This window comes from Carcharodon carcharias, chromosome 31 (genome assembly GCF_017639515.1).
Source record: "Carcharodon carcharias isolate sCarCar2 chromosome 31, sCarCar2.pri, whole genome shotgun sequence".
Lineage (NCBI taxonomy): Eukaryota > Metazoa > Chordata > Chondrichthyes > Lamniformes > Lamnidae > Carcharodon > Carcharodon carcharias.
Window position 1 is genome coordinate 12,288,328 of NC_054497.1, and position 15,383 is coordinate 12,303,710.

Here is a 15,383-nt window from a genome sequence, read left to right on the forward strand (position 1 = left end):
TGACTCTTGCAGGAAAGGCAGCAGTCAGTTCATGCACAGCAAGCTCCCACAAACAGCAGTGTGGCAATGGCCGGCTCATCCCATTGGTTGCGGGATAACTATGAGCCAGGATGCCAGTGGAGCTCCCCTGCAAAATAGTGCAGAGGGTCTGTTTTACAGGCACTCAAGATGTAGACAAGACATCAGTTTAACCCCTCATAGAGGGGGAGGGCACCTCCAACCATGCAGCACTGGGATCGGCAGCTTAGATTGTGAGCTCAAGTCCCTGGAGAGGGACCTGAACCCATGACTGCCTGACCCAGAGGTGAGAGAGTTACCTGCTGAGCTACAGCTGATAGTTTGAAAAACAATGGCTACCTGGGCTAGGGTTACAGCCCGAATCTATTCCGACTTGGATGCCTGTACATATTTATATATGTAAAATATAATGATTATCTGAAGGAGAGTTGTAGACTAGAATCTAATTAGGGGATAGGTTGGTTTAAAAATAGTTTGATAGATATCTGGGAATGAATTAGAGTGGGAATTGTATTGAGAATTGAAGATGATTTATATATAAGGGCCGATCCAACCACCTCAGCAAAATTGCCACTGGAATCATTGGAAGCTCATGGAGAGAGCAGCTTAATTTTCCAATTGAGCAAGTTGACCTGATTAATTGATCTTCTGCAGGTTTCCTCACCAATTAAGGCTTTTACAGGAAGCACCATGACACGGAGGGGCTGCTGCACTGGGCTAGCACAGGGCCCTTTAAATGCCAGCAGCTCACACTTAAAGAGCAGCAGCAGCCTAAAAGGTAAATCACAGCATCCAGGGTAATATTGGCCTGAGGCTTCATAGCGGTCCAAACTGAGGAATTATTGCCAGGTTTTTCTAAAGGTCGCACAAGATGAGGAGAGAATTACCAAGGACCTAAAAAACGAAGGAAGGGGAGCATAGTGCTGGGGGCTCAGAGCACAGTGTATGGGTGACTGAGCAATCCCTGATTCTGATTTCATGGCTAATGAATTAGATAGCTGTCAGCAGAATCAGGTGACTTGGCTACCCCAACAAAACCAAAGTACTGCGGGTGCCGGAAATCCGAAATAAACACCGGAAATGCTGGAAATACTCAGCGGGTCAGTCTTAGGAACGTCAGAGCATAAGAAATAGGAGCAGGATTAGGCTCCTTGACTCCTCGAGCCTGTTCTGCCATTCAATAAGGTCATGGCTGATCTGATTGTGGCCTTAACTCCACTTTCCTGCCTGTCCCCCCAATAACCTTGACTCCCTTGTCGATCAAAAATCTGTCTAACTCAGCCGTGAATAAATTCATGACCCAGCCTCCAGTGCTCTCTGTGGAGAATTCCAAAGATTAATAATGCTCTGAGTGAAGAAATTCCTCTTCATCTCCATCTTAAGTGGGACACCTCCCATTTTTGAACTGTGTCCCCTAGTTCTAGATAACCCCACAAGGGGGAACATCCTCTCAGCATCTAGCCTGTCAAGCCCCCTCTGAATCCTTACATGTTTCAATAAGATGACCCGTCATTCTTCTAGGCCTAATCTGCTCAGCATTTCTTTGTAAGACAAACCCCACATCCCAGGAATCTGCTCTGAACTACTTCTAACATGCCCCTCCTCAAGTAGAGCAACCAAATCTGTACATAATACCCTAGGTGTGGTCTCACCAGTGACCTGCACAGTTGTAGCAAGACTTTCCTACTTTTATACTCCACTCTGCTCATTCTGATGAAACATTAACTCTGCTTATCTCCCCACCATTGCTGCCTGGCCTGCTGAGTATTTCCAGCATTTTCTGTTTTTCGTTATATTTCAGAATGTAATAGGCCTCAAGGAAGCCAAAGAGAGGAGGGCGGATAAAGGACAAAAGGGAAGGTCTGTGATTGGGTGGAAGACAGGAGAGATTAAATGACAAAAGATTTGGTGGTGCAGGGTCAAAGGGAGTGGGTGATGGGACAAGTAAAGAAATAACAGAGGTGACTAGAGGCGGAGTGAATGGCAGCAGGATGAACAGCTGTATTTCGAAAGCAAGAGAGAAACGAGAGTAAATCCGAAACCTGAAAAGAAAGAGGAAGCAAAATGGTGGTTGGGGGGGGGGGGGGGGGGGGGGCCAAAACAAGAAACTGGAAAAACTCACCAGGTCCAGCAGCATCTGTGGAAAGAGAAACAGAGTTAACGTTTTGAGTCCAACGTGAATCTTCTTTGGAACTGGGGGGAGGTAGAAGTGTGGTGGGTTTTATGCTGTTGAGAAAGCTGGGAGGGGCAAGTGGAGCAAAATAGAAGGTCAGAGATATGTTAGAGGGCAGGAGAGATTAAATGACAAAGATGTCATGAAACATAAGACAAAGGGAGTGATAATGATAGTGTTAAAGACTAAAGCTTTGGTCCAGAGTAGGTGTTAATAGCAGAATAAAGATCAGCAGTATCTGAAAGCAAGAACATGAGAACAAGATACAGACTGGGGGGAGGGGGGGAATCAAAATGGAGGACAGAGTGCATAGTCTGAAGTTGTTTAACTCAATGTTGAGTCCAGAAGGATCTAAAGTGCCTAAACGGAAGATAAGGTGCTGTTCCTCATCCAGTTTAACACTGGACCTGCTTGGGTGCCTCCATTCCATAGGTATACCTGTAAATGTGCTTTCCCGCCCTTTCAAATAAGCCGTCAACAATATTCATTCAACTGCTGTAGCATGCCAAACACTGAATGATATTTTGTAAGCATCAACTGCAGTAGTCTGAGAGGCGGGTAGGGTAGACGTTTGAAGCTCTGGTCATTTTCACAGCCATGAGTAGAGCCAGGCCTATGATAGGAGTCAGAGCTCGATGACAGTGCAGAATTAGGCAGAGAACTTCCTTGTGAAGTGTGAGCAATTAAGTCACCCAGGCAGGTGTGCCTAGCTAGACCAGAATACATATAACTCCTGGGATGAGAACCAGTGGGTGCCAACTACATTGCCTATAATTACACCCTTTGTCTTCAGAGAAATATTCTCAATTGGATATAAAAATCGCATGTCGCTATTTCAAAGAAGGGGGCAGTGGAGGGGTGGGTGGGGGGCTAGGTGTGGAAGGACCAGTTCCCCCTGGTTTCCTGGGCCAGCATTCCTCCCTCAGCCACCATCATTATATTTTTTTTTTAAATGATCTAGTCGCTGCTGTTTGTGGGATCTTGTTGTGTGCACATTGGTGTGTTCCCTACACTACAGCAGCAATTGCCCTTCAAAAAGCACTTGATTGGCTGTAGATCACTCTGGGGGCATTCTCAGGTCAGGAAAGGTGCTTTAGTAATGCAAGTTCTTCCTTTCTTTATTTCTAGGGACTCCCAGAGAAATTCCTGCATGGAGGAACCTGTCTCCAGCAAGTCAAAAAACAGCTGTCACACCAAGACTGCTATGGGAAAAGGAATGGGTAAAGACAGCCTTGCTATCCAAAAACAAAGAAGAAAAATCTGTCTCAAAGAGTCAGTGCAACAACAATTCTGACAAAGACATCCATCGAAACAAACTTTACTGAAAGTTGTTAGCAAGTAGCATTAAACCCACGTGGAGTGGTTTAAGTGCTTACATATTTAAGGGGGAGACTTGATACAGACATAAGCAAGGAAGGGACTAGAGGGATCACATGCCAGGTGATGAGAGATAATTAAAGGCTAGTTGAGCCAAATGGTCTGTTTCCATTGACTTTATGCAGTAACATAGAAACAGGAAGAGGCCATTCAGCCCTTCAATGTCTGTTCTGTCATTCAATTAGATTGTGGCTGATCTAACCTCAACGCTATTTACCTACATCTGCTACGTAGCCCTCCATAGTCTCAGCCAACACAAATCTGTCAACCTCTGTCTTGAAATTTCAGTCACCAGTCTTTTGGGGAGAGAGGTTTTCAGCTACTTGCACCAGCTTCCATTTCTATGCAATTCATTCCCCAAAGGCCAGATCACCAAATATCTCAAGTGCCAGTTTTATTACACATGAACATAATAATGGTTGTAAACAACAGATTGGGGCACTGGCATCAGTATTGGAACAGGAGGGATCTGTACCGTTGGGATGGTCTCCACCTGAACCAATTTGAGACCAATGTTCTAGCGAAAAGGCTAAATAGGGTGGTCAACAGGACTTTAAACTAGAAAGTTGGGGGGCGGGGAGGGAAGGGTAAAACTCCAAGAAGTATGACTAATGGGGAACAAAGCAGCAGGTTAGCGTGTGGCCGGGGTGGGGGGGGGAGGGGTGAATTCATGGAAAATTATGAAAAAACTGAAAAGAAAGGAGAGCCCAGGAGAAGTTATTAAAGTCTCCAGAACACAAAATAGGACAGAGTGTTTGGAAAGGGCTAGGAATCTAACTTCAAGCACATCAGATAAAGGGATGACAATGAGAAAGGCGAGGGGAAATACAGGACTGAAGGTGTTATATCTGAATGCACGCAGTATATGAAATAAGGTAATTGAGCTTGTGGCGCAGATTGAAATTAGCAGGTATGATGTGGTGGGCATCACGGAGACATGGCTGCAAGGGGATCAGGACTGGGAGCTAAATATCCAAGGATATACATCCTATTGAAAAGATAGGCAGGTTGGCAGAGGGGGTAGGGTTGCTTTGTTAGTAAGAAATGAATTTAAATCAATAGCAAGAAATGACATAGGGTCAGATGATGTAGAATCTGTGTGGGTAGAGTTAAGGAACCACAAAGGTAAAAAAACCATAATGGGAGTTACGTACAGACCTCTGAACAGTAGTCAGGATGTGGGGCACAAGATACACCAGGAGATAGAAAAGGCGTGTAAGAAAGGCAAGGTTACAGTGTTCATGGGGATTTCAATATGCAGGTAGACTGGGAAAATCAGGGTGGTAGTGGATCCCATGAAAAGGAATTTGTAGACTGTCTACGAGATGGCTTTTTGGAGCAGCTTGTGGTGGAACCCACTAGGGAACAGGCAATTCTAGATTTAGTGATGTGTAATGAGGCAGATTTGATAAGGGAGCTTAAGGCGAAGGAACCCTTAGGAGGAAGTGACCATAATATGATAGAATTTACCCTGCAATTTGAGAAGAAAAAGCGGAATCTGATGTAACAGTATTACAGTTGTATAAAGGCAACTACAGAGGCATGAGGGAGGAGCTGGCCAGAATTGACTGGGAGATGAGCCTAGCAGGAAAGACAGTGGAACAGCAATGGCAGGAGTTTCTGGGAGTAATTTGGGAGACACAGCAAAAATTCATCCCTAGGAAGAAGAAGCATACTAAAGTGAGGACAAGGCAACCATGGCTGACAAGGGAAGTCAGGGACAGCATAAAAGCTAAAGAGAAAGCATACAATGCGGCAAAGAGCAGTGGGAACCAGGGGATTGGGAAGCCTACAAAGACCAACAGAGGACAACTAAAAAAGAAATAAGGAGGGAGAAGATTAAATATGAGGGTAAGCTAGCCAGTAATATAAAAGAAGTTTGCAAGAGTTTTTTTAGATATATAAAGGGTAAGAGAGAGGAAAAAGTGGACCCTGGACCGCTGGAAAATGATGCTGGAGAAGTAGTAGTGGGGAACAAAGAAATGGCGGAGGAACTGAATAGGTACTTTGTGTCAGTCTTCACCGTGAAAGACACGAGTAACATCCCCAAAGTTCAAGAGAGTCGGGGGACAGAGGTGAGTATGGTGGCCATTACCAAGGAGAAGGTGCTAGGAAAACTGAAAGGTCTGAAGGTGGATAAATCACCTGGGCCAGATGGATTACACCCCAGAGTTCTGAAGGAGATAGCTGAAGAGATAGTGGAGGTGTTAGTGGTGATCTTTCAGGAATCACTGGAGTCAGGGAGGGTCCCAGAGGACTGGAAAATCACTATTGTAACACCCCTGTTTAAGAAGGGAGTGAGGCAAAAGACAGAAAATTACAAGCCGATTAGCCTGACCTCTGTCGTTGGGAAGATTTTAGAGTCCATTATTAAGGATGAGATTTCAGAATACTTGGAAGTGCATGGTAAAATCAAGCATAGTCCGCATGGTTTCATCAAGGGGAGGTCATGCCTGACAAATCTGTTAGAATTCTTTGAGGAGGTAATGAGTAGGTTAAACAAAGGAGAGCCAATGGATGTTATCTACTTAGACTTCCAGAAGGCCTTTGACAAGGTGCCGCACAGGAGGCTGCTCAGTAAGATAAGAGCCCATGGTGTTAGAGGCAAGGTACTAGCATGGATAGAAGATTGGCTGTCTGGCAGGAGGCAGAGAGTGGGGATAAGGGGGTCCTTCTCAGGATGGCGGCCGGTGACCAGTGGAGTTCCACAAGGGTCAGTGTTGGGACCACAACTTTTCACTTTATACATTAATGATCTAGATGAAGGAACTGAGGGCATCCTGGCTAAGTTTGCAGATGATACAAAAATAGATGGAGGGACAGGTAGTATTGAGGAGGCGGGGAGGCTGCAGAAGGATTTGGACAGGTTAGGAGAATGGGCAAAGAAGTGGCAGATGGAATATAACGTGGGGAATTGTGAGGTCGTGCTCTTTGGTAGGAAGAATAGAGGTATAGACTATTTTCTAAATGGGGAGAGAATTCAGAAATCTGGAGTGCAAAGGGACTTGGGAGTCCTAGTCCAGGATTCTCTTAAGGTTAACTTGCAAGTTGAGTCGGTAGTTAGGAAGGTAAATGCAATGTTGGTATTTATTTCGAGACGACTAGAATATAAAAGCAGGGATGTGCTGCTGAAGCTTTATAAGGCTCTGGTCAGACCACATTTAGAATATTGTGAGCAATTTTGGGCCCCGTATCTCAGGAAGGATGTGCTGGCCCTGGAGAGGGTCCAGAGGAGGTTCACGAGAATGAACCCAGGAATGAAAGGCTTAACATACGAGGAATGTTTGAAGACTCTGGGTCTATACTCGATGGAGTTTAGAAGGATGAGGGGGGGATCTGATTGAAAATTACAGAATACTGAAAGGCCTGGATAGAGTGGACATGGGGAAGATGTTTCCATTAGTAGGAAAGACTCGGACCCAAGGGCACAGCCTCAGAGTAAAGGGAAGACCTTTTAGAACAGAGATGAGGAGAAACTTCTTTAGCCAGAGAGTGTTGAATCTATGGAATTCATTGCCACAGATGGCTGTGGAGGCCAGGTCATTGAGTGTATTTAAGACCGAGATAGATAGGTTCTTGATTGGTAAGGGGATCAAAGGTTACGGGGAGAAGGCAGGAGAATGGGGTTGAAAAACTTATCAGCCATGATTGAATGGCGGAGCAGACTCGATGGGCCAAATGGCCTAATTTCTGCTCCTATGTCTTATGGTCTTATGGTCTACCAATTCAGAAAAACAAAGCAGACTTCACCATGGGACCAATTGGCATGTGACTGATTTCAATTATTTAAAGGTTGGAATGGGATTATTGGGCACTAATACATAGGCATCTGAAAAATCTGTATGAAAGCTTTAAACCGTGGAATTTATACAATTGAGGCCATTCACTTCATAGAGCAATAGGTGGTTTGAAACAACCATTGAACCAACCTCGTAGAATAATGGATAGCTGGGAGCAAGTTACAGGCTGGGATCTAATCAAGGGGCTCATGATGGTTTATATATAGAATAATAGATACCCAGGAGTGACTTTTTACAGTTTATATCAATGACATAGATGAGGGGGGTGGAGGCATGGTAGCTAAATTTGCAGGTGACACAAAGACAGGGAAGAAAGTATGTTGTGAAGAGGACATAAGGAGGATATAGCGACAGATATAGACAGGTTGAGTGAGTGGGCAAAAATCTGGAGTATAATGTGGGAAATTGTGAAGTTGTTCACTTTGGCAGGAAGAATAAAAAAGCAGAGCATTACTTAAACAGAGAGGGACTGTGGAATTCTGAAGTGCAGAGGGATCTAGGTGTTCTAGTGCTAGAGTCACAAAAAGTTAGTATGCAGGTACAACAAGTAATTAAGAAGGCTGATGGAATGCTATCCTTTATTACGAGAGGAAATGAACATAAAGTAAGGATGTTATGCTTCAGTTATACAGAGCATTGGTGAGACCACATCTCAAATACTATGTGCAGTTTTGGTCTCCTTCCTTAAGGAGAGATATAAATGTGCTAGAGGCAGTTCAAAGGAGGTTTACTAGATTGGTACCTGGAATAAGTGGGTTGTCTTATGAGGAAAGGTTGGACAGACTGGGCCTGTTTCCACTGGGGTTTAGAAGAGTGAGAGGCAATTTGACTGAAGTACATAAGGTGCTGAACGGGATTGACAAGGTGGACGTGGAAAGATTGTTTCCTCTTGTGGGTGAGTCCAGAATAGGGGGCACTGTCTTAAGACTTAGGACAGAGATGAGGAGAGTTTTTTTCTCTCAGAGAGTTGTGCAACTTTGGAACTCTCTGCCTCAGAAGGTGGTGGAGGCGGGGTCATTGAATATTTTTAAGGCGGAGTTATTTAGATTCTTGTCAGGCAAGGTAATCAAAGGTTATCGGGGGTAGATGGGAATGTGGAATTCGAAACACAAACAGATCAGCCATGATCTTATTGAATGGTGGAGCTGGCTCGAGGGGCTGAATGGCCTACTTCTGTTCCTATTTTGTATGTTCGTATGAGTTATAGACTGGAATCTAATTGAATGGTTTGGGTGGTTTATATAGATACCCAGGAGTGATTACAGGCTGGAATCTAACCAAATGGTTTATAAATAGAACAACTGATACCTGGGAGTAAGTTATGGTTTGGAATCAAATCAAATGGTTTGGATGGTTTCTGTATATAGAATAACTGCTACCTGAGAGTGAGTTACAGGCTTAAATCCAATTGAAAAGTTTGGGATGTTTTTATGTAGAATAACAGTTACCTGGCAGTGCGATATAGGCTGGGATCTATCTGAGGGGTTTAAGGGGTGTTGGGGGTTATAATTAGTATAACCAATACCTGGGAGTGTGGTATTGGGGGTGGGGGTGGGTGGGGAGTTAAATATAGGACAATATCCAGATGGATTATCCTCTTCTTATTGGCATCTCTTTGAAAAGATGAAAGATGAACATCCCCCACCCCCCCCCCACCCACTCCAACCCCTCTCACCAGAAAGAAACAATTACAGAGCAAGACACCTAACTGTTATGGACTCCATCTGTTATGGAAAGCAATGCTACTTTTCAGCATGACTTAAAGATTTATCATTAAATTAAAACAATAGTCTGCAATTTTCCTGTCTTGTTTGTTACAGCATTCAACTGTACCATCTTCACCATTAAGAGAAGTGTGCCATTTCTACCCAATAGGTCTGCATTGGTTGCCAAATTGAAAGTAGTGGTTCTAAAGGAAATTTAAATTTAGCCGCATGTGTAGCACTTACATGTACTGTTTCACAGGAACAGGAAGAGACCATTCAGCCCCTCAAACCTATCCCACCATTCAATTAGATCATGGCTGCTCTGTCTCTCATCTCCATCTACCCACTTTGGCTCCATACCCCTTAATACCCTTGCTTAACAAAAATCTATTAATCCCAGTTTTGAAATTTTTAATTGACCGACCTAACTTAAGGAAAGATACACTTGCATTGGAAGCAGTTCAAAGAAGGTTCACTAGGCTAATTCCTGGGATGAAGAGGTTGTCTTATGAGGAAAAATTGAGCAAGTTGGATCTATACTCATTGGAGTTTAGAAGAATTGAAACATATAAGATCGTGAGGGGACTTAACAGGGTAGATGTTTCCCCTCTTGGGGGAACCTAGGACTGGGGCACAGTATAAAAATAAGGGGTCTCCAATTTGAGGCTGACGAGGAGAAATTTCTTCTCTCAAAGAATCGTTAGTTTATGGAATTCTCTTTCGCAGGGGGCAGAGGATGCTGGGCCATTGAATATATTCAAGGCTGAGATAGACATATTTTTGATTGACAAGGGAGTCAAGATTAATGGGATCAGACAGGAAAGTGGAGTTAAGTCCACAATCAGATCAGCCATGATCTTATTGAAGCCTGGAAGCAGGCTCAGTAGGCCACATAGCCTACTCTTGCTCCTATTTCATATGATCTTATGAACTGCCCCAACTTCAATAGCTTTTTCAGAGGGAAAGTTCTAGATTTCCAGTACCCCTTGTGTGAAGAAGTATATGACATCACCCTTAAAGGGTCTAGTTCTAATTTTAACGTTATGCACCCTTGTTCTGGGCACTCCCCCCAGAGGAAATTGTTTCCCTCCATCCGCCTTATCAAAACCTTTAATCGCCTTAAACATCTCAATTCGATCACCCCTTAGTTTTCTATTCTCGGGCAAATACATGGTTCATCGATGTGAGGGGCTTGTTTGCTGGTGCATGAACTCCCAAAGTAATGAACCCACAGCGAACGGCAAATTTCAGCAACCAGATTTGTTCGAAGTCTGGCTAATGCTGCAGGCGATCTCAAGAGCAGAGCTGCTATGAAATGCAACCAGCTCCGATGACAAGGAATCGTTGCGTCTGTCGGGACCAGCAATCAAGAGGCATAGGGACCAGCGTGAGCTGGGGAACCTCCCACAGTGTGAGATCTTGCTCCAAAGCTGTCAGTTATTGACTTGCCCTCCTCTTCAGATTCAATAGGCTCCATGTCCTGATTTAGAACATTGAAGCATCACCAGCTTTGCCCCGGTATGTCAAAAACTCAAACAAACGTCAGCTGCTGCACACACGTCAGAAGGTTGTGGTTTCAAGCCCCACTCCAGAGACTTGAACGCAAGCTGCAAGCTGGCACTCTGAGTGCAGTACTGAAGGAATGCCGCAATATTAGAGGAGCTATCCTATGGATGTGACTTTCAACCTCTCAAATGGAGGTAAAAAACCCCATGGTTGCTATTTAGAGGGAGATTAGGAGGAGTTCTCCCCACTGTCCTGAAGCAAAGGTTTATCCCTCAGCCAAAATCGCTAAAAAAAAAAGGATGACTTGGTCAATATGACATTGTTGAGTCTGGGATCTTAGCTGCTGCATTTCCTACATTACAACAGTGACTCAAGCTCAAAGGCATTTCATTGGCTGTAAAGTGCTTTGAGATGCCCTGATGCTGTAAATGGTTGTATGCTACAGACTTTAATATAAAATACAGACTGCAGGACACCTTTTGTGTCTGTCCTCTAAATTAAGGAGACATGCATTTTGCAAACAAATTTTGTAATTATTTATATGCTGAAATGATTATAATTGTGCAATTCCTTTATTATTTAATACTTTTTAAAATTCTTCATAATTATGTAATAAATTGTAATTACTTGTTCTATACTTATTGTCCTCACAATTTGGCAGCTTCTCTCATGATGATTTCTCAATAAATCAACATCTGTCTCTGTCTGCCTATCTGTCTGTCTCTCTGTCTATCTATCTGTCTGTATGTCCATCTGTCTGTCTCTCTGTTTATCTGTATGTATGTCTATCTGTCTGTCTGTCTGCCTATCTGTATGTCCATCTGTCTGTCTGTCTGTCTGTATGCCCATCTGTATGTCTGTCTGTCTGCCTATCTATCTGTCTCTCTGACTATCTATATGTATGTCTATCTGTCTGTCTATGTCTGTTTGTCTGTGTCTGTCTGTATGTCTATCTGTCTGGATGTCTATCTGTATGTTCGTCTGCCTATCTATCTGTCTATAGGTCTGTATGTATATCTGTCTGTCTATCTATCTGTATGTCTATCTGCCTGTATGTCTGTGCCTGTCTGTCTAACTGTATGTGTGTCTTTATGTCTGTCTGTCTATATGTCTGTATGTCTATCTGTTTGTATGTCTGTCTATCTGTCTGTATGTCTATCTGTCTGCCTGCCTATCTGCCTATCCTTTCTATCTATAATAGGGCCTTTGCCAGCACCATTCAGTTCTCTTGCATTCAGTTCGAGCTCACTGGTTATGCCCTGTTAGCCTTTCCCAGTCCAGTCAGTTATCATTTACTTCTTTGCTTTTATCTGCGATGGCAGTTCCTCAGGTTGTGAACTGATGAGACCTCTTCACCAGCTGCTATTCAGCATCATTTCTTGTCATCGGGGAGTCAGTCCAAGAGGTTCATCACTATGTTGGCTGTGATTCAGCCGGCTGCACTCTCATCTCAGACTCATTAAGTTGTGGGTTCATGCCCTACTCAAGGACAAAATCTAGAATGGCTCCCCCAGTGCAGAACTGGGGGAGAACTGCACAGTTGGAGGTGTCACCTTGATGATGAGATTTTAAACTGAGGCCTCGTCTGTTCTCTCAGGTGGCACAAAAGATCCGGTGGCCACTATTTATAAGAAGAGCAAGGGAGTTAAGACAGTGTCTTGGCCAACATCTCTAAAGCAGATTATCTGGTTATTAGTTTGTGGGAGTTTGGGTGTCTGTAAATTAGAGGAGGGCGAGGCCTTGGCAGGATTTCAAAACAAGGATGGGAATTTTAAAATAGAGGTGTTGCTTAACTGGGTGCCAATGTAGGTCAGTGAGCGCAGGGTGATGGGTGAACGGGAATTGGCACAAGTTATAACACAGACAATAGTGTTTTGAGTACACAGGGAATCCCCAAAAGCTTGCGAACTTACTGACCTATATTGGCTCCCGATCCGGCAACGCCTCTATTTTCAAATTCCTGCCCTTGTGTTTAAATCCTCCCCCCACCACCCACCCCACCCTCCACCACCACCCCCCCAACCCCCACCACCAAGGCTTCACTCCCTCCCTATCCATGTAGCCTCTTCCAGCCCTACAAACCTCTGAGATCACTGCGCTCCTCCAATTCTGGCCTCTTGTGCATCCCTGATTTTCAAAATAGTGCAAAGCAGGTTATATTTAGCAGGGATTTCTGGATAGGCAGCACGTTTTGCTAAAATATTCTGTCGAGTTTCACAGTTTTAATTTTTTTTTTGGAAAACTTGATGAATTAATGCAATATTATTGCACTGGGAATTACAACTCCATTATCGAGCCTCTGCTTGAATATCATCGTCGTCCCTGGGCAACAGCTGCTGGACATCCTGTGACCGTGTCCACTCGGTGGGTTTTAGACTGTCTGCAACGCTCTGCTGTTGAGCCTCTGTACTGTGCCTTCGTCTCGCCCAACAACAGCGACTTGCATTTATATAGCGCCTTTAACGTAATCCAAAAAAACATTTCGCACAGGTGCAATAGGCAAACAAATTTGGCACTGAGCCAAATAAGGAGATTTTTAGAGCAGTTTGTTCAAAGAAGTAGGTTTTAAGCAGAGAACAGAGAGAGAGAGGGATGGAGAGATTTAGGGAGGGGATCCCGGAGCTTAGGATCCAGGCTGCCCGGCCACTAATGGTGTAGCAATTAAAACCAGAGATGCTCAAGAGGCCAGAGTTGAGGGGCACAGGGATCTCGGAGGGTTGTAGGGGTGGAGGAGGTCACAGAGATAGGGAGGGATGAGACTATAGAGGGATCTGAACACAAGATGAGAATTTTAAATTCAAAACACTGCTGGACCAGGATCCTGTAGGTCAGCGCGCTTCAGGTTGTGGAGGCCTTTGGCTAATTCAATGATTGTCTCATCCCACTTCTCTGATGACATTTCTTCCACTGAGGAACTCAATCCCCTCCTCCAGATGCCCAAAGTCATTGGTACTTCCTGGCACTGCCTGGATTATTTAACATCAGAGGGGAGTTAGGGTCAACCACATTGGTGTGGGACTGGGGTCAGGGAAGAGCAGGGAAGGGCAGCAGGATTCCTCCCCAAAAGGAACATTAGTGAACCAGATGGACTTTTATACAACAATCCAACGGGTTCGTGATCACCTTTACTCAAACTGGATTCAAATTCTCAAACTGTCATGATGGGATTTGAGCTAACTCTCTCTGGGCTATCAGTACAATAACAGAACCACTAGGGTAGCATTCCCAATACTCAGTATAACCTAGTGCCTACGTACAGCCCAGGCTTACTGAATCAGTCAAAGCCTGAATTATTCCTTCTTGTTGCTGTCAAACAGAATGAGTACTTTTTTAAAAATTCTGTCACAGGCATTGCTGGCTGGGCCAGCACTTTTTATTGCCCATCCCTAATTGCCCTCAAGAAGGTGGTGGTGAGCTGCCTTCTTGAACTGCTGCAGTCCCTATGGTGCTGTTAGGGAGGGAGCTCCAGGATTTTAACCCAGCGACAGTGAAGGAACGGTGATATATTTCCAAGTCAGGATGGTGAGTGGCTTGGAGGGGAACTTCCAGGTGGTGGTGTTCCCCATGTGTCTGCTGCCCTTGTCCTTCTAGATGGTAGTGGTCGCAGGTTTGGAAAGTGCAGTTTATGGAATGCTACTGAGAGAGGGATATCCCAGCAGGTGGAAAAAGCCACATTAATGGTCCCCTTGTTATTTTCCTCCCCTGGTTCCTGGTGTAGTTTGCAACTGGGAACAGATCACATTGTAAAATTGAACATGGTAATTTCTGGATGAAAAAAAGGCCAAGTTCCATTCAGTTCGCCTTCCAGCACACTGCTAGTCACATAATACAATGACAACGGAGTTACTGACTAATCCCAGTGAACAATGTCAATCAAGGAGTCTACAACAGACCCAGGCATGAGTGAGGAAAACCTCCAGTGGTGGAGAGCTTTGAGAACCATAGGTCCAAACTCATCTGCTCCCCCCACTCATCACACATCAGGTCTCAAATCATTCGTTCAATGGATCATCAGAATGTTATTTTCTGAAAGGGATCTCTGTAATTTGCATTTAGGCACATCAATATTAACTGCTCCCACTGTGTCCCTTGGAAACCTGTTCCATAGATTCATCACACACTCAATGAAATATTGTTTCTCCAGATTAGTTTTTGAATTTAAACTCCTTCAAACTTAGGCTGTGTCCTCTGGATCTGCTGTTCTGGACAAGGTGAATCACGCTATCACAATTGGCATTACTGTAGAGTCCTAAAAATAGCACATATCACCTTTTGTTTATTCTGTCATGGGATACAGGCATTACTAGCAAAGCCAGCATTTGTTGCTTGTGTCTAATTGCCCTTGAACTGAGTAGCTTGCTGGACCATTTCTGAGGGTTGTTATGAGTCAAACACATTGCTGTGGGTGTGGCCAAACCAGGTAAGGACAGCAGATTTCCTTCCCCAAAGGGCGTTAGTGAACCAGATGGGTTTTTACAACAATAGACTAGCTTTCCATTCCAGATTTATTAATTGAATCTAAATTCCACCATCCCCCATGGTAGGATTTGAACCCATGTCCCCAGAGCATTTAAGCTGAATTACTAGTCCCGTGACATTACCACGTCACTACCTCTCAACCATCTCAGTTCCCTGATACGGTACAGTCTCTACCCCAATCAGAAATGGTCCAACTCCCCCTCGAAGACAGAGCTCCCACACCCGCCACACCATCCAGGGGAACATCCCACAGGCTCAATCCTCTCTGGGGAAAAAAAACACGGACCTAAACTACTTGCCAATCCCATGCCTTCCACATACCAT